The sequence below is a fragment of the Equus caballus genome, chromosome 12 (assembly GCF_041296265.1).
Source record: "Equus caballus isolate H_3958 breed thoroughbred chromosome 12, TB-T2T, whole genome shotgun sequence".
Taxonomy (NCBI): Eukaryota; Metazoa; Chordata; class Mammalia; order Perissodactyla; family Equidae; genus Equus; species Equus caballus.
In genome coordinates, this window is record NC_091695.1 from 6,087,733 (window position 1) to 6,112,767 (window position 25,035).

Genomic DNA, 25,035 nt, shown 5'->3' on the forward strand with positions numbered 1-25,035 from the left:
GATTTCCCAGAAGCCTAATAAATTTCAAGATTGCAAGAATTAGTTTCAATAGATGCAGTGGAGTCTCAAACATGCCCAGCAAAAGTAAATTCAGCCCTTGGGGGTGCCATGGATTAGCTGCATTAATTGTGGTCCAGATAGTTCTTGGAGCTACAACAGTTGTTGACAACTTGAGGAAAATTCATTAGATTGATTAGTCCAATTAACTCAGAAACTGACATACAAAAACAGGCAGGAAACCCCTGCTGGGTCCAAGAAATAAATAAAAGCACCCTCTCCCCCTCCCCTGGCCTTGACTGCATGAATACAAAAGGGCTCATGTAAATTTCCCCAAGGAGTGAAAACACTGGGAGAGTCTGGGAAAGGACCAAGCTCAGGACTGGCTCAAGAAAGAAACAAAGAAAGAATTAACGGCCGGGAAGGCAAAAAGCCTAAGGAAAGAGCTCAAAGAATGGACACTCTTTGGCAAGCCCAAAGGCCAAAGAACTGAGAGAGAAATTTGCAGAGCATTCAAGAAAACTTGGAGGGAAAAGGTCTGTGAGTCAAGAAACATGGCCTTCTTTGTTCCAAGCTGATAATGGGATTAATCCATTTTTGTGAACAAATGAGCAAATAAAAATAAGATGGAAAATCCCCTTCTTATTTAACTGGATCTATTCTTATACGGTATTAAAAAGATTTAAACAATTACTATCCAAACACTGATCCTTTTTAATACATTACGTTGGGGTGCCATTCTCATCATCCACTGCTTTGGATAAAGTTTTTACTTAAGTGTAAAAACAAATATAGTCCTCATCTCCTTCCTTTTCCTGTTGCAATTCTTTTATTTATTTATTTATTTTTACTTAAATATATAACTGCTAAAGCTACAGATTTCTACTATGACTAGAACCCCAGCTGTACTGCGACTTTCACATTTGCTGCTAAAATTTGCATAATGAGGATGAACCTGACTATGTCACTTGGGGTGGAGGATGGATGATAGAATCTGGTTATTTTGTAGCCATCGTTAGCCTCCACTTCTCAGGGCTAAAATGCCTGCTGGTTTGTTTTCCAAAGTTAGCCAGCCACAAAGAACTTGACACCAACAAAACACTGATTTCCCTTATCCTCTCCCCGATTATCCATGTTCTGTGAATCAAGCCTTGGCCTAGGAGGTACAAGGTGGCACCATCTAGGCTTTTCCTTTTTGTCTGGCTAGGCAATTTTTTTTCAGGACAAAGACAGGCTTTCATGATACCAAATGGATCATTTGATTAGAACAGGCTAGTTCTCTCTTAAAAATGAGACTTAAGAAGTACAAGATGGGAGAGAAGGGAGCAAGGACAGCCAGAAAGAACATGGAATTGCAAGAGAAAGACCCAGGGGATTCCTAAAACTTAAAAGAACAAGCATAAAAATCTTTCTGTGAATTTCCTCAGTTATGAAACAAAAAGTGAAAGTGAAAACAAACAGCATTATCAACATACCTGTCAATGTTGTACATCACAAAGAAGCAAAGCTGGTAACAAGTCATCAGAGTAATGGGAAGACCTCAAGTTCTCTAGGGGGGTGGGGAGCACAGGGATGGACAAGAAGATGCCAAAGTCAATCTTTCTGCAAACACTGATTACAAGCAGACAGCTGCAATCACAGAACATCTGAGCAAATCCAGGATCATTTTCAGTTCTGGGGAAGGAAGTCATTAGGAGGTTAATCAATTTTCCTTTAAACTCATTAATAATGGTATCTGGTTGCACATAATCTGCAAATTATGGAAGATCAAAATTTAAAAGTGTTGTGGTTGGAAAGACTCAAGGAGCACAAGATTTAGAAAATCTATTTTATTATGCTACATGGAATTAACATGCCAAGCAATGTCTTCTGTTCCCCATTCACATATGCAGAAATTTGGATAAAATGATTAATAATAGCTAGCATTTATTGAGTGATTTCTCTGTTCTAAGTACTTTTGCTGTTTGTTTATGTGGATTATCTCATATAATAATGACTTTATAACATACTTAATATTACTATTCCCATTTTATAGATAAGGAAATTAAGGCCTAGCAAGAGTAAGTAACTTTAGTAAGAAATAGTAACCACAGCGAGTAAATAGCAAAGCCAGGACATAAAAATATTATTTTTCAGATAGTAATTGGATAGAGAGAATGTGATGGAGGGAACATAGATTTTATAGTCAAAAAGGCTCTGGGGTTGAGGCCTAGTTCTATCATGTACTAGGGGTGTACGTATTTAGGCAAATTTCTGTATCTTCTTAATTTCCTTATCTTTAAAATGAAAGCATTACTAGCTACCTTGAAAGTTGGCTATACAAACTAAATGAGAATGCACATACAGTGCATAGTATATATGTATAAAGAAATAACGATAATAGCCATTCTTCATTGTTTTGTCCACACAATGAACTTATTGAGTGACACTCAAAAATGACAGACAGCATTACTATTTCTATAGAGCCTGGCACATCAGTGGACACTCAAAAAATGTTAATGGATTTTCTAATCATTTCTCATCTCTCTTTATACAAAAACTATTCAATAATGACATATATAGCTAGCTCAGTACATAAAATAAGAAAGTAAATTAAGAAGACAGCAATTCAACATACTGCAGTTTAACTGAAAAAAAATATGGTTCTGCACATACATTTTCCTGACTAAAAATAAACTTTGGAAAGAGGGCATTATAACTATCCTTATAAAGCAATCAGTTTCCTTTTAAAAATGAAGTCATAGGTAAAGCAAAAATCTAAGATGAAAGTCTATTAAATAGAACCTAAGTGTCAACATGTGTGGAAAAGGTTTAAAATGTGATAGATATATTTCAGTGACGTGAAATTCAAGACAAATCCGAATACATGCCATGTCCTTAATATCCTTTATAGTTTAAGTGACTAATGCTCTTTATTCTAAAATGTTTTGCCTTCAGATCTCCTTCTGCACCATGACCTATAATTCTTTTTTTTTTTTTTTACAAATCTAGATATAAAAATTGGCATAGTTTCTTCCACAACGTGCTTTCCACTAGATTTGAATTTTAAAGATAAACTCAATTCCAAGAAAAGTAAACAAGAAATTTACTGGCACAAGGAGAGGCCTAGAGAGGATTGTGGTCATAAATGTTAGTCAGTGGGGTAGGGAAATGAAGTCCACAAGCTACTTAGAGAACACACAACATTTAAAATTCTAGACTCAATTATGAAATACATATATGGCCTGATAAAATATTCTAGCTGACCTGCAGGTCAACAAAGGGCTTTAAAGGAACTAAGAGGCTCTTAGGGGTTTTGAATCTTAAAACTTGAGACTAAGAATTTATAGATATACATTTATATAAATATATACAACAAATAAAAATAAAATATATAAATAAATATATATAATGTATATTTACATAAATAAATTGTACGTATATATAATTAAAGCCAGGGTAGAGCTCCTGATTCCTCCCCAAGGCCATGACCTTGCAGGTCTTATTTCCTGCCTTTTGTGCTATATTCACTCTGTTGTGTCCACACTAGCCTTCATGCCATTCTTCTTTCAAGCCCAGGGGCAGCCACCTCAAGGTCTCTGCGCTTCCTAGTCCCTCTGTCCAGGATAATTTTCTTCTGGAGGCTCTTTCACCTCTTTTTTACTCAAATGTCTCCTAAAGATGTCTTTTCTGACCACCCTCTTTCTTGCTGCAGCCACTCCTCTGTATCCTGCCCACCTCCTCATATAGACTCTGAACTCTTATAAAACCATCTAGATCTTTGCTTGACAATATGGTAGCCGCTATCCTCATGTGGTTAAGTTTAAATTTAAATTAGTTCAAATGCAATTAGATGGAAAATTCAGTTCTTCAGTCATACTAGGCTTATTGCAAGCATTCAATAGCCACATGTTGCCAGTGGGTACCATAGTAGGCAACATAGCTATAGAACATTTCTGTCACTGAAGAAATTTCTATGGGACAGTGCCGCTCTAGAAATGTATATACTTCATATATTTGTTTGTTTATTTTCATACTCCCCTCTACCAACCCACTCATGGATATACTAAATTATAAGCTTTAAAAAGGCCAGGACTTTGGTCTGTTTTGTTCATTGCTTTATTCCCAGTGCCTAGAATAGTCCTTGGTCCATAGCAGATATTCAATAAAGATCTGCTGAATGACTAAATGGATTAAAATAGAACCCTTGCTTATTCCCCTAAAAAAACCTCAGAAATAAGACAGTTGCATCACTCCTCCTCTGAGGGAATTTCAACGCACCAAATCACCCTCAGCTGCATTCCAGCAGGGCTACTTTATATGTTGCTTATAATTGTCCAAATCCCTCTGAATGGTAAATCTTTTAAGACTATGGTTTCCTGTAATCACTTGTCTTCTGTGCTGGAGTGAGAATCACTGAAATGTGTCAAGATTTATGGCAGAGAAGTCTGTCAAATCCTAAGCCTGCCAAAAATTGTTAACCATCATAAAAGTTTTAGGAGTTCAGCATTTCATTTAAATAGGCTTTTCATACCCGCAGCAGGGTAGATACATATAGATTACTGGCGGATGAAGGCCATCAGTCAATCTCTTTGATTTTACAGCTTAGATATGCATTTGTCTTGTAAAAATCATTTTTTATTCCTAATTGTACTCATTAGAATGGAGGCCTATATGTGAGTGATCACTACCTTCTCTGGGTGACCTTGCAAGGAACACTAAGTAGTCCTGAAATTTGAATTCATTATTATCAATACTCTACAGGATCATTTGATATGTATTAAAAATCCATATTATTAGCCAAAGCAACAGCTTTCAAATGGAATCTAAATTTAAAAAGCTGTGAATTTTTAGCTATTGAATTCAATTTTTTAACTTTTTGAGAACTGAGTTTATTTTTGTCATTTTTTCTTACTAAAACCAGAATAGAACTTAATGGGATATTAAAAGGTACACAAAATATTTAAATAAAAATGTCTAAAAGGGAAATCATACATAATGCGTTAATCCAAATACAATCCCTGTGAAAATTTTGGCATATTTCTTAGTGTTTTTCAATCTATTTCCATCCCTGTTTTTTAAATACTCCCTTAAGATTCTATGTATCTCTAATTTACTTTTCTATCTTAACACCACAATAGCCTTGGCATTCAAATGTTTGACAGTTCTTACTTTATTTCAAATGTCCCTGACATGTAATGATTTGTATTTTCTAAGCCACAAATTTGAATCATTCAGGCAGTGTGAATAATTTAGGCTGATGAATGAGGCTATTAGATTGCCCATAATCTGGACCTTAATATGGCTTTTTTGCTCGGTACTCATGGCTGTGTATGAAATAACTTTCCTTGATGGTGAGGATGTCACTGGGAGGTAGGAGAGCACAGTAAAGAGAGCCAGTCAGATGTGAGCTCAGACCATGCTTCCATCCTTTCATTCAGTCCACAGATATTCATTCAGCCAGGCATCATACAATCCTCTGGATATACAAATAGCCAATTTTGGCTAGAGCTTTCTACATTTTTGGTGCTATGCTAAGTACTGTACCTACGTACCTCATTTGAAGTAGGGTAATAATATGTAACTATTATTATCTAATATACAGCTAATATGCTATTATCTCTGTTATATAGTTGATAAAGCAGATACATGGTGAGAGCAAGTAATTTACAAGTGATGGAGCAATGACGCACACTCAGGCATTCTGACTTCAGTCTCTGTCCTCTTAACCACCATACTTCATTGCTTCATTTGAAGTGCTTGATCTCAGGCAAATTATTGAACTGCTTTGAGCCTCAGTTTATTCTTCTGTATGAAATAAAATAAAGGACAACTCAAGATTGCCTGGCACATTGTAAATAACTACTAAGGGTCAGCTACTATTGGTATATTATCATTTAAATTGCAGGCAACTCTGAAGGGAACAAGAATTCCTTGTGAATGTCAAGAATTTACCGTATATCATAATCATGTTCCCATGGCATTAAAACTTCTTTGTAAACCTAATTTTAATGACCCGAATAGTCCACATGTGGATGTGTTATAACACATTTATTCATTTCCTCTAACCTCTGGGCATTTAGATTGCTTTTGAATTCCGTTTTCACTTGAATAAAGCAATGGATTTTAAAGAAATTATTCCCATCCATTCGATAAATATTTATCCTTCACCTCCCATGTTAAAATCCCTGTAACAAACTTCAAAACACAATGAGTGCTCATATTGGATTAGGCTGAGTCCACATGGAAGATGCCAGGCCAGTGCTGTGCAGACTCAAAGGAGGGAGGGACTTCACTTAGCAGGGAAGATCAAGACCTGTTTATAGGAGGTGATAGCAGAGTTTCAACAGGAAGATGACGTGAATAGATCAGAAAGAGTACACGGAGTATGAGAGACAGTGGGAGAGGCAGAGGCAACACTTTGAGCAAAAGTTGGAAAGTGGCCAAGCATAAGCCACGGTTCAGGAACAGTGAGGAGTCACCAGCCTGATCAGAGCAAAGGCATATGTAGGAAATGGCTAAGAAATATAGAAAAGAAAATACAAGAAATATAATAAAACATAAGAAAAAGGTTAGAAATATAGACTGTCTCTTTACTATTATAGACTTTGAGTGGCAGGATAATGAGTCCACCCTTCATTATATTTGCAATGGGGGAAATCATGACAGATTGCCTTGACTCCAGTGGGTGCTAGTTAAAGTGGCAAAAACAACATCACATCTTATCATGTCATCACAGAAGCAATTGAGGCCTGAACTGGTTGGGATGTAAGAGATAAAATACATGGAGAAATCTTAAAAAAAGAAAAGTAAAAGAAAGGACAGTAGCATTTAAGTCAGCATACGGCAAAGGAACACAAACGCTAGTGTGACCCAGGGATTCAGAGCAAACAGAAAATATCAAGCCAGTTGGATGGTCCCTTTCAATATCATGATCTTCTCTTCCATTGCAGATATAAAGAGAATCCAGGGGGATCAGGCAGGATAAAGAACCTGGAACTCACACTTAATATAGGTTTGGGTAACTACTTCTGCTATTTCTTTTTTTGATCTCCTTAAGAAAGGACCCTCCAAGGCTGGGCTCAGAGTGTCCATCCAAAGTGAGATGTGGGAAAGGCGCCTTTCTCATTTGCATTATTGGACAACCATTAGAGCACACGCTATTTCAAAATGTCACCCAAGAGAACAGACAAGATACCAATAAGAGGTATATCTGCAGAATGAAATGTGCCAACCACAATTTTATCTGCAGTGCCTTTTGGGAAATTAATTCTTTGCCTCCTTTCCAAGACCTTCCATTCATGTATCCCTTTGCAAAACTAATTATTTTTAAATGACTGCATGTTTTCCATCCAACTGTAAGGAGTCTTCAGTTTCTAAAACTTATTCTACAATGCTTTAGCTTCCACCTGCAAATGAATTTTTTAAAAGGTTTTCTCTACTAAGTTTTTTACTTAGATTAAAACCATTATTTAAATACACTGAGACGTAGTTTGTAAAAATTAAAGGTAGTTTTGAACGGTATGTGTGTTTGCGCATGCGTTTTACACAAAGAGATCATTTTGGGGATTAGAGATATGTTTTATCCCATTTAGCTTTACATTCCTCAAGTGATTCAGCTTCCAATATTTCCCACGAGATGACTTTTGAAATCCAAAGCTTTTTATTTTATGGAGGCTTTCAAATACTCAATAGCCTCCACATTCATTAAAATCCTTATTATATAGTGTTGATGTGGGTTACATATAATTCTGGTTCCATTTAGCATTTATATATTTCAACATGTGTGTATCAATCCCCTCTCCATAACTTGGGTTTGATTTAACAATCTTTGTCTATTTGTATATGCCCTCAAATCCAATTCTTCCATTATTTGCCTGGCTTCTACAGCTTGCTTCAATTTACACTTTTCAACTTGTGGTACTCATAATAAATGCAGAATGACAAATGCAATTTATGAAGACAAGGCAACATAGCCCAAAGATCGTGATCTTCAGACTCACATAAACCAGATTCTTAGTCCAACTATTTTACTCACTATCTATATATATGACATAATAACCTACTGTTTCCTATAACTCTTTATTTATTGACTCATCTCTAAAATTCAAATAAGAATAATAATTTTGGGGGGGGGGGGTGAGGAAGATTGGCCCTGAGCTAACATCTGTCACCAATCTTCCTCTTTTTTCTTGAGGAAGATTCACCCTGAGCTAACATCTGTATCAATCTTCTTCTATTTTGTATGTGGGATACTGCCACAGCATGGCTTGATGAGCAGTGTGCAGGCCCATGCCCAGGATCCGAACCTGCAAACCCCAGGCCACCAAAGCAGAGCACAATAACTTAACCGCTACACCACTGGGCTGGCCCCAAGAAAAATGATAATTTTTACCTATAGATTTGTTGTTAGTATTAAACAGATAACATAAGCAAAATGTTTAGCCTGCATGCACTAAATATTCAATAAATTACTATCATTTTGATCCCAAGACACCTTCCTGGTTCACCATTAACAAGTAATCCACACCGGTACACTTCCTTTGCTACCACTTCTCTTAATTCTAATGATACCATCTGCTGTGTTCTTTGTTATGCTGTTTTAGTTGTTATTTAAAGAGCCACCTGAAGGCATAATGTTTTCTGGTCCACCAGTCCTGGCGTGTCAGATAAAAATGACATGGGACAGAAGCTAAGAACTCATATTCTTCCTTCATTCTTCCCCTCCTAGCTAATGTTGACTCCTTTAAGCCTTAGCTTAAGCTAAGCTTTTTTGGGAAATAGTCCAAGAAACTATTGCACCCCAAATTCAGTTAGGAGAACTTTACGGAAATCAGTTCTTTCATATTCGCACTGTATCTACCAAACTACAATAGAATTACCTCTCTGGGTCCCGTGCTTCAAAAGACTTGGAGCTACTTCCTATAGAGCGCATGCTTTAACCCGTTTTGTCTCTCCATCACCTAGGAACAACGTGACATAAAATAAGCACTGAATGAATTAATAAATTATTCTGAATGGAAGCCATCAACAACACAAGAAGACTCATGATATCCATTCATTTCCTTTCACTGATTTTACTTTCACAGCTTCGTAAAGCTGAAGGATCCCCAAAGGTTATTCATCTCCTATCCTCTGCTATCAGGCAGAAACACCCATACAATGTCAGATAGATGGGAGTCGATCCCATCCACTTAAAATAAAATGGAGTTACTACAATAACCCGTAAGAATCTGTGTATAGGTCACTATTGTTGACTAGGATTTAAAGTAATTGTAAAATACGAAGAGACTCATAAAAGCCATTGTGGAAATGAATCCTTATAAGCTGCTTATATAAAGAAATAAATTATCCAGTTGACGTTACCTGAAACAATGGTTTACATACATTACTCCTAGAGAAACAGACATGAACTATTTGAATAGCTAAAACCTTTGTCATTAACTAGCCTGAACTCCACTGAAAAAAAAAGAAAAGTAGAAGATAAGGATGAGTATGGCTTTTTGGAGACTTTAGGATTAACTAATTAAGCTGACTGGTGCCAACATAAAATTTTAAAAGATTAAAGAAAAAACATATAACAAGTTAAGCTCAGGAAGATGAAATTTTCTATAAAAAAGAAGCTTCCAACACAGTAGCTTCTACTGTTCTCTCTTTGTTTCATCTTTTTCAAGAGCTTCTAGCCATCCATATGTGAGAAGATGGATGGTAACATCTAGAAGTGTGATATCTGAGCAAAGCTACATAACTAGTGGAGGATATAGATGTTCAGATTGGTTGTATGAATACTTCTTCATCCTCCATCTCTGGTCTCTGGAGGATTGCCTTCTATGTAAGAAATCTTGAACAGAAGTTGATCCTTATTGATATTTTTCTTTAGATTTAGAGTCAAAATACTACACCTATAAATGACTGTTTACAATAGACATGTCATTAGCACTACGCAATGCAACTTTGCCTGAAATATAATTCTCCCCCAAACTACGTGATCTAGAAATTATTAGTCCAGTTTTTAAAAAGAGTAACATGAGGCTCAGAGAAGTTCAGTGACTTGCCAGAAATGAAACAATTAGTAATGGGAATGTTGGCTTGGGTATTTAATCTCAAATCCAGAACTCATTCCATTATAACTCAGACTATCATCCTATCCTGTCATCAACAATTTTAGGCTAGATCAATATTAGGCTAATAAACTCACTCTTGGATCTTTCTTTTGGCCTGTTATACAGAAAAAACTCTATGTATTTCCTATGAGGAATTTTCAACAATGCCTCAACACGACCACAATGACACATTAAACACCATTCGATTGTGGGAGGTGGTTACTGCTTTAGAAAATGACATGGATTGTTGCCAATAATATTTCCCTAGCATAGAGTTGGCTCCAAGCCTATATCTTCTCCTATGCCCAATGGGATCAAAAGTCATTTACAATCTTTCATGTAACAGTAATAATCCTGCTTATGCTTGAAAATGGTTTAAAGCCAGTCATAAACTATTTCTCCTTAGTTCTTGGTCCTATTCCATGGGCTCTATACAGAACATCTATATAGTGAAGCAGTCTTGTATGTTGCACAGAGCACTGGGTCTAAGAAATCTGGGTTCTAGTTTGGTATCAGCCCTAATAAGCAAAATGATCTTGGGAAAAAGTCATACTTCAGTTTTTAAAGATGTAACATGAGGGGCTAGCCTAAACTCCAGGACTAAAATGTAGTTTATTTCATGTATGTATGTATGTGTGTGTATATATATATTTATATACATACATATGTAAATATATATGACCATATTTTTATATATATATATATATTTATTGCATTTGAATAGTTATTTAAATGCCTGTTAGCTCAGCAGGTATTTATTTAGGGCTAGGGAAATAACAGTTCTCTGATTTTACAGTGTTTTATCTCAGATTCTGGAGGATCTTACATCCTTCATTAATTAAGTCTCACATCCCCCCTCCTGAAAGGTGAGACCTCAAAGGCTGTTATTCTCTGTCAAAGCCCATATGGTGCCATAATATGATATTAACTTTGGAACACAGTGCACTGAGAACCTAGCAACTTGCATGAAGAGTATTCTCTCTGAAAATAAGCTAGGCAGAGGCACACCGCACAAATCAACTGAAGGAAGAAGCTAGAATGGAGAGGTATATAATGTTTATGGTGGGAATCTCTGGCTGATGAACTTGGTTTTAAAATTGAGTATAATTTACATAAATGGTAAATTAATAATCTTTCCTCATCCCCCTCCTCCTATTGGATTATCAGACCCCATAAAACTTATCCCATATTTATCTCTCTCAATTCACGTAAGGAGGTGATGCTCCTGTGAAGATGATGATTGTGATGATGACAGTTTTCAGCCTGCCTACATTTCCATTCTCTCTTCTGCCAAACATAGCTTCTCTGCAAAATTAGAATTGAGTCAATGAGTTTACTGCTGACATCATCCCTCCCCGTCCCGCCCAAACACTTATGTATGTATCTGGTCCAAAAAGTCATAGACCTGACGCACAGCTTTGTTTGTTTTCTAGAAAGAGAGGAGGGAGAAGGAAGAGAGAGATGTAAAGTCTTAAGTTGATAGAGGGTTTGCAACTTCTCATTTGGATGTAGGATCATTCCCTTGCATTCTTGAGTCAATTATTCCTTGTTGAGAGCAGGTTAGGTAAACTGAAGAAACAATGGGTGCTAAAAAGAGAAGGAAAGAGTACAAAACTACCAGGAAAGGAAAGAATAAGTACCACAGAACATCCCAGATTTCTAATCATGGTTATCTGAAAAATAAGAAAGCTGAAGTAGAACATGGATTTTTTTTTTTTTTTTTTTTTTTAAAGATTTTTTTTTTTTTTATTTTTTCCTTTTTCTCCCCAAAGCCCCCCCGGTACATAGTTGTATATTCTTCGTTGTGGGTCCTTCTAGTTGTGGTATGTGGGACGCTGCCTCAGCGTGGTTTGATGAGCAGTGTCATGTCCGCGCCCAGGATTCGAACCAACGAAACACTGGGCCGCCTGCAGCGGAGCGCGTGAACTTAACCACTCGGCCACGGGGCCAGCCCCTAGAACATGGATTTTTAATTGAAAAAAAAAAGTTTAAAGATACACTACAATAGGGAAAAAGAACTACCCCTCAGGGTAGACCTGCTGTCTGAAAGGTAAAGAGCATGATGAATCATAAGTTACTCCATATAATCCAGATAGCAATCTGCATGATAGGTTGATGACTGCTCTTTCACAAAAGAGAAAACTGAGGCTGAAAGAAGCAGTAGGTAGTAAGCAGAGGAAGGAAGATTCAAATCCTATCTATCTCACTGATCATCCTTTTCTCATCTCCTCAATCATCTCCTCTAAGCAGAGTCCTATTAGCCACTCTTAACTAAGCAATATCAGAACGGCTATGATATTTACCCAGCAACCTCCAAGTGTGAAGCTTTGCCTCTTCCAGTGGGGGACACTCTAAGTGAATTTTCATCCTCATATTTGCCCATGTTCTGTGGCTTCCAGACAAATTGGCAAGTCTGAATGGACTATAGTTTGGACTTTATTCCAAGGAAGCTACAACATGCATTATGACTTGCAGCCTTTTTCGACAATCTTACTTCAAAGTGAAGCAAATCGTCTCAAGGGGAGGGGAGAAAACAGGTAATAAACTTTCTCTACTTTCACACTGAAAGCTATGCTATACAAATAACCCTACATTCATCTGGTTTACAGAAAGTAGAATAAATGCAACACAACAACTAGCAGTAATATTTTCCTAAAGCGTTCTACCATGAGTTATAAGCAACTACTCACAATGATCCTTTGCTTGTGTGATGATGATCACAAATCATCCTTTCAAATGTATGACTCTTGTCTGTACTTGAGAGGTTTATGTTTGAGAATCACAGCCTGTTCCTTTGGTCCAGTTTTCCCTTCTCCCATTTTGTAAATATGATAACATATTGAAAAAGGATGAAGTAAGTCCCACTGTCAGTGTTTCCCTTGGCATTCTGGGAAATGATCTGTTTAGGGTGGCTGCACAGATCTCTTTGCTGAGCAAAGGTCATGTTAGCTGAAGACCAAGAAATGCATATACAGCAATGACACCACTGTTTGCTAACAATGCTAGGCTATCATGCCAGATCAAAATGCACTGGCAAAAAAAGATGGCAATATTAAGGCACAACAGAAGTTTCAATTCTTTCAAAAAAGGAAGGGAAAATAGTCACGTGGGAGCTCAGAAAGTGATAATCCATTTACTTACGAAATTTTCAAAGCAAATTTAATCTTTTTTTCTACCTCTTCAAGGAATAATTGTCTTCTTTATCTACTCCCTCTCCAAGAAGACCTTTCCTCTGTATCTACTGCGCTATTCCATTTAACCCCCCCATTTTAAAGATATATTTAAACTTTTCATTTTAATCTATAGTTAATATTAACCCATCTCACATATTTGCCAGTATATAAAACTATTTAAAAACATATAAAAAATGAAAGATGATAAAAAGAAAACTGTCATATTTTGCCTCCAATGTATTTTCCTTAGGAACTTAGAAACATTTTCCTAGGTTTAGGGGAGTCAAAATCAGATGCTCATTGATTTTTTTAAGATTTTTTTTATGCCCTTGGGAGCATAAAATATCAATGATGGGAAGGAAAGAGAAATTCAGCAAGCATATCAATGTGGAGATGTGTATGAGGATGTTTGAAGTTCATAGATCAATAGAATTTAAAATTATTCTTCCATGTTAAAGAGAAACATTTGCCACTCACACAAAAAGAGACAACACAGTGGTAGCACTTAATCACCAAGTCACTGGCTTAATTTTCTGAGCTTTCTCTTCAATTACGGCTGCCTAGGAACTTGAAAATTGCTTTCTTATCCTACCAATTTGGGACATAAGGATTATGTGTGTGCGTGTGTTTACCTAGAAGGGAGAGGAAGAAAAATGGCAGAGGATGAGAAAGATTTGATGACCAAGTGGCTGTGAGCTGTAGTCAGGTACTGAACACTGACTGGGACTCCAAGACTCCGCTGGGGTGATTCTGTGGGTGGTGATCTATGTAACAGGGATTAGACAAATAGAAGGAGAAATAATTTTTGTGACAGGAAGGAACATACTGAATTTGTTTTAGGCAGAATGAATTTGACATATCTATGGAACTTCTACCTACAGATTGCCAAAAGTTAGATGGAAATAGGATTCTGGGGTAAGAAAAAGTGATAGCAATTACTGCTAATCATTTGGATGTCTTCAGCATGTAGGTGTAGATGAAGACAAGAGCATGAATAAAAAATAGATACTTGGAAAGAAATGCTCCTTTAAGTTTCCTTTATTTAGTTTTTCTTCATCTCTATTAGTTTAACTATAGACAAATATGTACATAATAATCAACCATACCTCATCTAGGACAATGGATGCCTCCTTACTTTAAAAGAATGTATTGCACATTGTTCACACCATTTTATTATAGTTATTTGCCTTCATGTTTGTTGCCCTCTCATACTGTAAAAGTGGTGATAGTGGCTGGCACAGGGTAGAGATCCAGTAAATATTTGTTTAAATAATGAATAAAGGAATGAATGAGTAAATGAGAGAAAGCAGGATATAGAAACTGGACCAGAATCTCAACTCCTATGAAGTCATATCTTCAGGGCTACCATTCAACTTCTGATTTATGGTAACTTCCCAGGACAAAAATAACCAAAAAAAACAGTCAATTTATGATAATAAAAATTACATTTAAATTATATATGCATACTTAAATGTATTAAATATTTATTATGTTCTAGATGACAAATCAAGCACTTTATCTAAATGATCTCATTTAATTACCATCATCATCCTATTAGAAAGAAATTATACCTATTTTAGACACATATATTAGAAATAGACATATATAGACCATTGAACAGTTTTTATAGATGTTCAAAATACAATGTCCAATTTGCTAAATACGGCATTCAAGGCCCCAAACAATATGGCTATGTGTGCATACATATTTAATATTCACACAGTTCATATATTCACATGGAACATATTTTAAGTGCATAGATGTAGGTAAATATCTTATTTAAATATCTAAAGTTTTGGGTTTTTTATCAGGGCACTAGTTGTTAAAACTGGGAACTGATCGGGGCTGGCCCCGAGGCCAAGTAGCTAAGTTCGGAAGTTCCGCTGCAGGCGGCCCAGTGTTTCGCTGGTTTGAATCCTGGGCGCGGAGATGGCACTGCTCATCAAACCACGCTGAGGCAGCGTCCCACATGCCACAACTAGAAGGACCCACAACGAAGAATATACAACTATGTACCGGGGGGTCTTTGGGGAGAAAAAGGAAAAAAATAAAATCTTAAAAAGAAAAAGTGGGAACTGATGAGTCAACATTTTTATATCTCTGCTACGATGCAAAGAACAAAATAGAAGACCACTTCTACTCAGTTTCAACTTCTCTGTAAGATAGGACAAATGAAATTTCCTATTACGCATCACGGCTTACTAAGGGAGAAATTTCCTACTGCCAATAAATTAAGGTACATCAATTTAGGCTGCAGTCTTGTAGAGATAGTGAGGGTAAAAATCACTTGTTAGGAAAATTTGCTGATTAAATGCAATAATAGATAGCTTTTGAGTATTATACAAATATAATTTTATTTTTACTATTGCTGTACATTTGTATTATCAGTCTTTTGGAAATTGATTATTCATCAATTGTAATCCTCTGGAACACAGCCAAGAACAAGGTAGAAGATAAACAAGCCAAAATAAATATTTTCAAATCCATAAACTAAATATGAGCCCTCCTCTCACAGGAGAGTTTTTAGGTCATATTCCCATTAGAGGCTCAATTTGGACTGCTTTGATCATATCTTGCCTGGACTACTGCAGTAGCTTTCTAATGGGTGTCTATGCCACCACACTTTCCTACTTCCAAGCCATTCTTCACACGGAAATCTATCATATCAACAACAAGCTTAAACTTTCCAGTGGCTTCAACTGGCTAAAGTCAATCTTTTACATGTTTTACAAGACCACACATGATTGAACCCCTGGCTGTCTTTCTAGCTTCATCAATCCTACCATCAACCTGGACATTTTGGTCTCTAGCCATACTGGGCTGTTAAAAATTCCTTTATTTAATGCCATGTCCTGTCCAGAATCAGGACCTTGACATGTGCTGCTGCATCTGCTTGTGATGCTTCTTCTCTTTGCCTTGTTAATGCCCACTCACTCTTCAGATCGCCATTTAATGACCAATTCCCCATGAAAGCCTGTCTTATATCCCACACTAGAGGGGTTTGCCCCGAAGGAGAGCAAGTGATACTGCTCAGTCATAGCAGAGATCACATTTGAACCCAATGATTACTTAACTAGCGTCATATCTTCACTGTTTGCCTCTGCTAAATACTAAGCTCCAAGAAAGGATTGTTTTGTTTTGGTCACTAACATACCTTAGAGAGCATAGCACATGGTATGTTCAATAAATATTGATCAACTAACCAAATGCAGATATTGAGAAAAGGCAAGAGAGAATAAAAGAGTCAGACAATTGATATTTTGACAGGAAGGAAGAAAAAGCAATATTTATTTTAAAAAGCAGACAGAAGAATGAAATAGTCCAGCACACTAGAGCAAGGAAAATCCTCATACTTCAATAGTTTTAAAAGCTTCATGTATCATAATCCAGTACAAAAAACAATAGTATGATGACAAAGACCCTGATTTAACCATGAACCATTAAGAGTACTTAGTACTCATTTTTAAACAAGCAAGGAATTTTAAAATATAATTTTGAGTGATTTCCAGTACTCTGTTAAAATGAACCAAAGTGCTAGTATTTCAGGAAGTAAGATTCAGTTACTTAGAAAATTAATTTATATGTTATGCTTTATCTAACAATAGTAATTAAATGAATAATAAGAGCTAACAACTGTTTCTAAGTGGTAGACACTGTTCCAAGCACTTTACATATACATTCTCATTTCAGCCTCACAGAAACTCTAGAAGACACATACTACTTACCACCCTCATCTGATAGATGAGGAAACTAAGGCACAGAGTGTTCTAAGGTATTTGCTCAAGGTCATAGAGTTAATAAGTAGAGGAAACAGGATTTAAAACAAAGCTGTCTGATTTGGAGGCAGTTCTTTGCACACATCTGCTCAGATCCGTGGGTCGTGGGGGTTGGGTAGGGGGATGAACAAGCACAAGTGGAGCGCAGAGGATTTTTAAGACACTGAAACTATCCGATACGATGCCATCAATAATGATGAGATCCATTTGTCAAACCTGTAGGATATATAACACACGCACAAAATAAATAAAAATAAATACTGCTCAACAGCAGTCTTTGAGGGACTCAAAAGACAATCCTAACTTCGTTTAACCAAAGTTTATCATTTCCTCAGCTAAAATTATTGATCATCTACGAATGCGAGGGACTATGCTATTTACCTTGTACACTCTCATTTAATCTTCAGAACAAACTTGGAGAGTAAGTATGAATATTATTTCAAATTTATAAGTAACTAAATTAAGACTTAGAGAACTTGAACTCCCAAGGTCAAGCAGTAGAGCCAGCACTGAACCGCAGACCCTCTGACTCCAAAGATTGAGCTCTTGGTTACACAGGTTCACCGACCTACTAAGAGAAGACTCTTTTACACAAGATCAGCCTTGACCCTATTGACATTCTGGTCTGGTTAACACTTGGGGCTGCCCTACACACTGTGGGATGTTTACCACATCTCTAGCCTCTACCCACAAGATGCCAGTAGCACCCCTCCTCCCAGTCACAACAAAAATGTCCCCAAATTTTGCCAAATGTCCCTTGGGTGGGGAGGAAAACCTGCTCCTGAGAACCACTGCACGAGATAGCAGATTCTTCCTTTGGATACTTCTGGATAAAAACTTAACATATCCTTACTGCTTAATCTCTATTTCCAAACGTTCTTCCAACTATAGCACTTTTGTTAAAATAGACCTTTTTATGGCAAGTAAAAATACACAGTTTACGCTAAAGTTTCCTTTGGTTATATTTTGGTTTAGTGGATTATCCTCACATTTAGAAACTATCCAAACACCTTGCAGCGTGACGAGAGTTGGCTAACTTTAAATACTCAGACAGATACTTTCTGGTCATGTGTCACTGGGCAATTTACTTAACACCCCTCTGAGCCCTTTGTTAAAGTGGTGATAATAATAGTCCCTGCCTCTCATAAATATGCAGATTAAATGCGAAGATCCTTGTAAAACACTTCGCCTAGTACTTGGAGATAATAATGAATGTCCAATTAATATTTATGATTATATTATTCTATCATTACTATTATTTGTGGAATTTTCATAGTTTGTCTTTCTAGTTTATCTTCAAAATCTCATGAGGCATCATACTTCCTCTCCAGATTCACTGAAAATATTTACTTAGAGGCCACGACATATGTCTAAATGCCAAAGCAAATCCATTATATGGATATAACCTAAAGTCAATGGAAGTTGAAAATAAAGGCCCAGGGAGCAAATGCTGAGCAGAAACACTTGACAGTGGAAGCCCAAATACTTAAGTCTATGGATGAGGCACATTATAGTTATAAATAAGACACAAATAGAGCAAATGTTTTCACTATAAAAAAAACTATAAAAAAACGGTACAGATTTTTATTCTACCATTCCTTACAAATCAACATCACAATAATTTTGCAGCTCTTTACCAATTATTTTTAAGTAAAAGCGTTTTAACGGACACATATGTACCAAACACATACACACAAAATATCTAGACATTCTAGCAACACGTGATCTTCAACCCAACTCCATAGACCTGTTCATGCTCTCAAGCCCAAACATATTTGCATGGCCTTACTTATTTACGTTTTTCACTCTTATTTTTCCACAAGGTATAGATCTATCCAGCTGCAAATGTTTTGTTGTTTGTATGGTCAATGCCAGAAAACAGTCTCCATATTTGACCATGCCCATCATAAATGCTGAGACATTTATAAAGAACAAGCATCCAACAAAGAGAGAGGTGCTGAGGTGCACAGCTTCCTCCTGCCCTTTATGGCTTACAGAGGGAAGGAAAATTCTCTTCATTCTGTGAAACAACAGCTGCCACAAGGCCACTGGTCCAAAGAAAGAAGTTCTAAGACCCAGATTTAGTTTCTAAACACATTTTGACCTCCATTTAAGAAAACAAAGCAGACAGCATACAACACAAGAGAATACAAGGAATTTTGAAATCTCAAGTCAGTTATTCCAGATGAAAAAGAAACTTTCTAAAGAGAGCAGCAACTGCTGGCTTAACGTGATACAGGCCCTATCAAATTATAATATTGCCCTAAATACTCTCCTGTAATCATTGTTTTCCTCATATGGCTGCATAGCTCTCAGGGAAGGAGATAACTTTAAAAATTTAATCTTTATTTTCCCCAGAACTTGTGATTCATGAATAGCATTTCTCAGTATCTGTTCATTCGTTCTTTCACGGGCAGGGAGAAGGCTATAGTTCCCAGCACCCTCCCACCACGGCCCTCATAGTTCGGTGGGGCCAGAGGACTTCTGACAAATGGATTGTAAATAGAATATAAGTGAGTCCCTTTTGGGGGGAGGCAGAGAAAATCCCCTGAGGCAGCTCCGGTTCTCTTTTCTGTGATAGCAATCTGGAAGACACATGCTAAGAAGGCAAATCTAGAAGACAGAAGCAAATCTTTAGGACTGGCCCCTATCACATCACCTGAGAGGGAGCTGTCCTGGAGAAAAGCAAGGCCCATAGTAAACTTAGCATGAATAACAATAGGCTTTCATTGTGCTCCTCCACTGAGATTTCAGGGTTGACCTGTTATCACAGGGAGTTTAGACAATCCTGACAGTTTCTAGCATGCAGTTAAGTGCGTAATATGTAGCTCTTTAGAGAACAAATGGGAAGAGCTGAGAACATCACTTATTAGTAACACATAAGTCTAGATATGGATTATAAAGGAAGAAATACAGTTGACTTGATTCATTTAAAAAATCAATTTCTGCATATTAAACACATACAGAATGTATATCAACCTGCAAAACAGTTCAGGGATAACCTAGCATGATTCCGTATTGCTGACTCAGGAAGAGACAGGTCATTTTCATGTAAAAGATAATTTCCAGCATACAGCAAGCCATATACGTTAGGTTCAAAGTGAATGAAGAGAATTCTGGTAGGAAGGGATTGGAACTGTAACTTTTACTCAATTCTCATCCCTTTTCTGCCTTTTATCTAAATGGCTTATCTTCACATAGTTCAAGCTACTTTGTGAAAAAGGAAGATGGCACTTTCACCACAGCCATCACCATTATCACTCCTTCCAGCCTGGTAGCAGAGAGTTAGAGAGCCAGTCTCACCTCAGCACTGCTGGTGAGCACTAGCACTTCTCTGATCTCTGATTATAACCTCCCTCACTTTATTTGTCCACTGGTAAAGTGGACCCAACGATGTCTCTAACCCAGGGTCATGGCAAGGACCAAGTGGCAGGATGTATATAAAGAATCTAGCAGAGTGTGTGCTCTGTGCTGGCACCCAGTAAATGTTGGTTTCATTTCCTCATTGCCTTTCTCTTATCCTTATATCCTCCTCTTTTACCTTCCTTCCTATTTCCTTTCAATGTCTTCTTTGTTTGTTTAAAGTGAAAAACAAAGGGGGCCATCATGCTAGATAATCGTCAAAACACTTCTCAGTAGGAAATATCTATGCCCTTGAAGTTTAGTCATTACCTGGAATTTGGAATTGACAGTGTGCTACAAGACTCAAAATAATCATATTTCATCCCACCAAAGTCAGAGCAGGAGGAGAGGAGGGAAGTTAACGAATAAGGAATGACGGAACAGATGACAATGGACGCAAAGTGACCCGTGAACAGCCACAGCTGAATGGAGTTTTAAAAAAAAATTAGAATCTCGTGAGTCACTCTTGTCTATCGTTTACTGGATTTTAATAAATTCAGATAAATTTAAAACACATTTAGCACAGGTGGTACGTTGCTTTCCTTAGTGGCACACAAAATGATCCGAAGTTTACAGAGCGGCACCAGCTCCACGTTGTTCATCTGTGCCCTTAAGAGAACACTGCCCAAGGCGGGAGGGGTTGGGCGTGGGGTGTGCAGAATAAAGGAGATAGAATGGCGTTTTCAAATACACTCTTGTGCCTTTAAGAAGTCTCAGCCAACACAGTCAATATCCAGTAAGAACAAACACTTCACATGCTCAACCCTCATGTTGGCACTGCTCTACCCACTGTTTCTTGATATGCTCCTGACTACTTTTGAATTTTGAATTTATTTCACCTCCTGACTATGACTCCAAACTTGCCCTTGGATTTGACAATGGCTAAAGTTGTTTGGTTATCCTCACTTCCCTGCACTTGATCCTCAGCCTGCATAGACGATAGCAATCCCAGGTAGTACCCCAGCCCCATCTTCCCCGGGCACTGGACAGCCAGGGAAATTTGCAATCAGACAAGGGCTGCAGAATCAATTTTTTTTTTCAAATTGCTAAGCACCAGCATCAAAGAAAAATATAAAAGCCTTCTCCTTTATGATCAACTAACACTCCAAAGTAACCATCATGGCAAAAATTCATTTAAAAAGGAATTTAATTCACATAAGTTAGAGAAAGGAACAGCCTTATCAAATCTGAGTGTGGAAGTTGTAAAGAAGGAGCACCTAATGAGTAAATGACTTAGTACAGAAATACCTTTTTAAGATGATTTGGAATCATTTCTTTCTCTCCCCTCCCTGATTCATGCACCTTCTGAAATGCTATGTTCCAGAGGCTAAGGGGAGGTGTTTATATAAAAGGTGATCTTTCTCCTGCAGATTCCAAGGAATGAGGCCCAGTGGGAAAAAACAAAGTTTGAGAGAAACAGTAGCTAAAATGTCACCCTGATATGGCCTCCTTTACCTCCAGCAAGCCCACAGAAGCTCCAGGCTTTAGCCCGAATTCCAAGGAAGGATATTTCAATCTCAGCACCGCGTTCATTGAACTACACTAACCTATGTCTTTTTGCTTTTGCTGTCCGCTGATCTCCTACAATATGACAAAGACTATGCCTCAAGCTGTCTTCTGGCCTCCATGTGCAAATGACCATATTCCAAATTCTTGCCCCTTCATGAAGTCTTCCTAACACCCTTCCCAACGAAACTGATTTCTATTTCTTTCCGATCTTTAACATGTTATTTCCACATCTAGCATTTTTTTCAAGCTCAAACTGCCTTGTATTTGGTTAGCATGTCTTTATCCTCAAAGGCAAACTGAGATATGTGCCTCCCAGTGTGGAGTCCACTACTTTGCAAACTAGTACTTAGGAAATGTGTTGACTTAAACTTAAAACAGAAAAAAGAGGGGGACATCTCACATGGTTTCTTCATGTTCATATTTATATTAGGGAAGCGAGTGATTCAAGTCAGTGTAAATATGCAACATGCGAAGGAAAAGGGGAGAGTTAAGACAACCAATCACATATCTAAAATTCTTAAGGCAAGATTCAAAGACCTATGTTAGTCAAGACCTAGAAAAGGAACATGAAACAACTCGACTACCTTCACAATGTGTCGGTTCCCTAGATCTTATTTATTCTTAATTTGGCAGTATATAAACCCAGACCTTGCCACTATCTTTCAGCCAGAAACCCCAGCCAACAGAAGCAGAATACTTTCTTAACTCTTAATAATAAAACCAGAAAGGGCAGAAAGCTCCTTTATTCTGTGGCAAGGGGGAACAGTGCCCAGGCTGGATGGTATTCCCTTGATACATGAATCCCAGTTTGTAAATAAATTGATTCTTTTCCCAGTAAGACAGTTAGTTGACTTTTGGTTACACTTCTTAATCCGATGGCATAGGACTTTGATACTCACAGTGTTGGAGCCTAGCAGCATCAGCATTATTGGAAAGCTTTTTAAAAATGCAGACTCTCAGAATTCACCCCAGACCCACTGAATCAGAATTTGCGTTTTACCAATATCCCCAAGCAACTCAAATGCACATAACATTTTAAGAAGCATGGGCATCAGATATTCTAGCAGCAATATTTCATTTGCATCCTGGTAGTCCCTTTGCTCTAAGCCATGATTTTATTGGAAAAGTAAAGTATTTGCTTCTCACACCCTCTCCTCCTCTATCCCTTGCTGTTTTCTATACTCTTATCCATTGGTTTTAATATACAGTATGAAAAGAAGAAAGATTCCTATTATGCTTTAGATTGTACACATTTCCCTCATATACATTATCTCAGTTGATCCTTTTGATATCCCTGTAAACATCATCAAACATCACATAGGTAATAAATGTCTGAGAATCTGCATGCCCCATGGTGTAAAGATGCTTCCTCTTGGAACCAAGAAACTCTCCAGCCTCAGAACTATTATAAACTATACTTTAAAAATAAATTAAATTCACATATTTAACAGAGAAAGATGGATATTTAATACACCTGGCAGACAGAATTTGAAATACTAGAAAGAATTGCAACTGATGTGTTTAGGGGAAACAGACAAAAAAAGAGGATATTAAGTTCCATGCTCCTCATATACCAGCATCCCCTGCTCCCCCCAAACTCCATAGAACCAAGGACTTGAAACCCCAAGTCCTTACTCTTGAATCTTCTGTCCATATCATTCCCATAACCCAGCTTATCCCACACAGAGACACTAAACATGCACAGTCTTGATGAAAGCTTTTATAGCTGCCATTACATAACAGATTTGCTGTCAGTTTGTCTAAAATGTGCCTGCTGAAGAAATGAGAGAGGAAAAAAAAAGCCAGTCCTTGCTTACAAGCAATAGCATTTTTAACTAACAAAAACCGACTTGGGCATTGCTATCTTCTGTGGCATGACTTCCTTAGCCTCCTTATTCGTTTATGTGACCTGAAATTGCAGCAATGAGTAAAATAACATACAGCAATAATAATAAAGAAACAGATATTATAGTTCTATTAAGAAGTTGTTTGTAGTATTAGGATGTAACACAGTAAATTATCAACCATATTCAAAACCAGGGTGCATTTTCAAAATGCATAATCCAAATCTATGCCACATACTGAGGCAAGCATCTGTACACAACACAAAATATTAACCAGAACTTTAGCCTTCATCAAAATGATTGAACACTGTCATTTAGGCACAAAACTGCATCATTTTTAGAAAAGCCTCTTGATTATTGCAAAGTGGAAACCACACTGAAAGTTAGGAGTCTCAAATTAAAAATTACGTAAGTAAAATTCAGGATAAGAAGGAATTTTCAAGAGATCATGCAGACCCATCCCTCATTTCCATTTTATAGATTTGGAAAGAGAAGCTCAAAGAGGCCACAGAACTTACCTCAAGTTCCACTGCTGTCTGTCACTGACTAGCTGAGTAACTCTGGGCGAGCCCCCTCTCTCCTAGCCTCAGTTTCTTGATCTGCAAAATGAGGTGATTGGACTAGATGATGTAAGATTCCCCAACAGCACAAAAATGCCATTATTCTGCAAGACAAGGAGCCCCATCCTAGAACATCTTCCCTCCAAAAGCAACATAAAGATGATGAAAAGATATTTAAATGGATTGTTGATACTGTATCTCAGGTTGAGACTTCAGAACCTCATATGTTGCTGGTGGCCACCAGAGATAAGCAAACCTGGAGAGAACCGCCCTTGGCATACTCTTTGCCTGAGAAGTGCTGCAACTGAAAATCACTCCAGAGTGATGGTAAATCTCCTCCCCCTTCCGAAGATCTGGTGACTTCCTCTGTCTGGGCTCTGCCTCAGGGATTTCTCCTCAAGGTTCACTGGAGCCCTGGGAGCTCAGCCCTTGACCTAACCCTAGACAAAGATGCATTTCCTCCTGGAAGGCTCTCTGCCTGGACAAGTCATTCAAGATCACCCTTAAAAGGGACTCTAGGCTCCAGGGAGCTGCACATTTTAGCATCTTTTAATCAGCTGTCTGGCCTTGTCTCCTCTGCAGTGAAATCTTTTTATTTTATTACAATTTTATTATGTTAATAAACAAAGAGTTGGTATGCTTAGTAAAAAAGGGAGACTCAGCCTTTGAATGGAAGACCCGTCAGGATCATT

At 37.4% G+C, this 25,035-nt stretch overlaps 1 protein-coding gene across 16 annotated transcripts in view; it reads right to left on the bottom strand.

The window, feature by feature from the left end:
• Window positions 1-25,035, bottom strand: part of LRRC4C (leucine rich repeat containing 4C) — a 1,157,697-nt gene that overhangs the window by 81,748 nt on the left and 1,050,914 nt on the right. For 9 of the 16 annotated variants that reach the window (XM_070228639.1, XM_070228631.1, XM_023654913.2 and 6 more), the window contains one exon: window positions 24,302-24,382. The exons of 6 other annotated variants lie outside the window; for them this stretch is intronic. The gene's annotated coding sequence lies outside the window, so the exon portion shown is untranslated. Of the gene's footprint in view, window positions 1-8,858; window positions 8,940-24,301; window positions 24,383-25,035 lie in introns of all 16 variants that reach the window. One more of the 16 variants, XM_070228637.1, reaches the window with a different exon arrangement.